Genomic DNA, 3,019 nt, shown 5'->3' on the forward strand with positions numbered 1-3,019 from the left:
AATGGTCTCTATCAGTTGGGCCAGGGACAGGCCAAACCGGCTGTCCCTCCTCTTCCTATAGCATGTATGTCCCTAGATCACCCCCTCCCATCACTGTAATACCTGTAGCACAACCCTTTCCTGTGACGTATGTCTTCGCCTGTAATGTGGGGGCTTGAACGTCCCCAGAGAGTATAAAAGCTCGGGGAGCATTAAAATTCTCTCTCTCTCCACGTGGATTACCAAGCGGGGCTGAGGTGAGCAATGCTACAATGAAATGTGTCTGACTCCATTTATTTCTATCTATCTCTTTTATCTCTCATGCTCTCTATGACTTTACTATAATATTTACTTATTATTGCTGTACAATTGCGCCTACCGAACCCGTAGTGATTGTGCTAGGAGCTGGCTTCTTCTGGCAGCTGAGTAACATTTCCATTGTATGTACCTAACCACATTATACATATATACCATATTTTGTTTACTCAGTATTTGGTTCATGCATTTGGGTTGCTTCTACCTTTAGTTATTGTGAATGATGTTTCCATAAACATGGGGTACACCTGTCTGTTTGTGTCATTGTTTTCAATTCTTTGAGCATAGTCCTAAGAGTCAATTAACTAGTCTGACAATAATTCTCTGCTTAACCAAAACAACAACAACTTAAAGTAACTTGTCAGTACCATCTATCTAATTATATGCCAGAATATCGAAAAGAGGACATTCTTTCACACTACAACATTAATCACATCCTGATGACACCACCGATGCAAACAGCCCCACTCATCTGTTAGTTTCTCATACTTCAGGGGGTTACATGTCGCTAGGATGCTAGAAGCTGTACCATCATTACTTCAAATACCAACATGATGAACAGGTTTCAGTAAAACTCCCTAAGCCAGAGCAGACTAGGAAGTGGGCTAAGCAATACCCCCTGAAAGATTAGCCACAGAAAGCCTCCTGAAGGGTAGCTGAACACAGTCTGGTTCAGTGGAGGAAAAGGAGCTCCCCAGGGGACCAAAGCTACTGCCTTGAATCTGAGTCCCCACCTAATAAGGAGACTGGAGCAGAGTTTTAGGGATCTTCACTGGTGACTCAACACGAGAAGGAACAATTGCAAACATCCATTAATAACTGGAATCTGGAATGTATGATGTATGAAGGTAGGAGAATTGGGGGTCATCAAATGAATGGAAACACACAAAGATGGATATCCTACGCATTAATGAGCTAAAATGGAATTGTGTTGACCGTTTTGAAGATGACAATCCTATGGTTTACTATGTTCTAAACAAACTCACTGTCGTCGAATCAATGCTGACTCATAGCAACCCCCTGTGAGTTTCTGAAACTGTAACTGTTTAGCAGAGTAGAAAGCCCAATCTTTCTCCATTGGAGCTGCTAGTGGTTTAGAACTGCCAGCCCCGTGGATCACAGCCCAGCACATAACCACTACACCATCAGGGCTCCTTTACTATGATAGGAATGATAAGTTAAAGAAAATGTCACTCATCATCAAAAATAACATTTCAAGATCGATCTTAAATTGCAATGTCTTTGTGACAGTATATCTATACACCTATTCAAATTATGCGCCATTCGCTTAAACCAAAGGTAAAGAAATAGAAAAATTCTACCAACTTCTTTCATCTGAAATTGATCAAACATGCACTCATGATTCAGTGATAATTACTCATGCTTAGAATGTGAATATTAGAAACAAAGAAGGAAGTTAAATAGTTGGAAAATATGGCCTTCATGATAGAAATGAAGCAACAAAGCTGGAGGTAGCTGGATAGAATTTTGCAAGATGAACTACTTCGTCATTGCAAATACCGTTTTCCAATAATATAAACAGTAAATGCACACATGGACCACATGAGATGTAATACACAGGAATAAGATTGACTACATCCATGGGAAGAGATGACGGAGAAGCTTAATATCATCAGCCAAATAAAGACAAGGGCTAACTGTGGCTTTTGCCATCAATTGCTCACAGGTAAGTTCCTGTTGAAGCTGAAGAAAATTAAACAAGTCCATGAGAGCCAACATGCAACTTTGAGACATCCCACTGGAATTCAGGGACCATCTAAAACACAGATTAGACATATTATACACTAATGAACAGATGAGCTGTGGGATGACAAAAAGAAAATAAAAGGTTATTCAAAAGATATGGAAGAACTAAAGACCAAAGTTTCTGTCAGAAGAGACTCCAATCCTTTCCCTTGAACTTAGAGCAAATTGAAGAAATGATGCTAGAAGAACAGAACACTTCAAAGGGCAGCTCGAGAAGAGAAAGTAAAGCATTCTAGTGAAGCATGCAGAACCCTGGAGTTGGAGAACAAAGCAAAGAGCACACTCAGGATATCTCAAGCTGAAGAAAATAACTTTGCCCCAAGTTGCAAAAGTAAAGGATTCAATGGGAGGAAATATTGAATAATATAGAAAACTTCAAAAGAAGATAGATTGAAATCACTGGACTCTGAGTCAAAAATCTTGCTCTCGAGATTGTCCAAGAAATGGAAATCTAAGACCAACATATATTTCCATTTCCATATTTTGTTTGTTTTATCTGACATATACTAGTTTTGCAGGTATGGTTTTGGCTTACTGAATGAGCATTATCAACATTTCACCTTGTCTAACCCTCCTCATTTTCTTAAGTAGTGTCAGTTACTTAAGTTTTTAACCAATATAAGTGAACATTCCATGTATTTTATTCTAATAAACATTCTGATATATGTATATATTCCTTTGTACAGTAGCATTTAAAATTTTATGCCATTGGCTAGATAAAGGATATGATTAATATATTTTCCAGATGTCTCCTGTATGCAAATCATAATATTTTCCAGGAATCGATAATGCTACCTCTACAGTGGCCCAGGGATATATATATGTAAATTAGATATCTGAATGAATTGTGAGCTAGCATTCAATTATAAACTGTAATCTAAGAAAACTTAGTTCTTATGATGCGGCCCTGTTTGATGTGTACACTCATGAAGTGATACCTGAAGATTTGGGGCCCATC

At 38.5% G+C, this 3,019-nt stretch overlaps 1 protein-coding gene across 8 annotated transcripts in view; it reads right to left on the minus strand.

The window, feature by feature from the left end:
• The window catches only part of NR1H4 (nuclear receptor subfamily 1 group H member 4), a 112,682-nt gene that overhangs the window by 54,576 nt on the left and 55,087 nt on the right, over positions 1-3,019 (minus strand). The gene's annotated exons all lie outside the window — the stretch shown is intronic.

Source organism: Echinops telfairi, unplaced genomic scaffold, assembly GCF_000313985.2.
Source record: "Echinops telfairi isolate 266 unplaced genomic scaffold, ASM31398v2 ScPeMD7_2;HRSCAF=8, whole genome shotgun sequence".
Taxonomy (NCBI): Eukaryota; Metazoa; Chordata; class Mammalia; order Afrosoricida; family Tenrecidae; genus Echinops; species Echinops telfairi.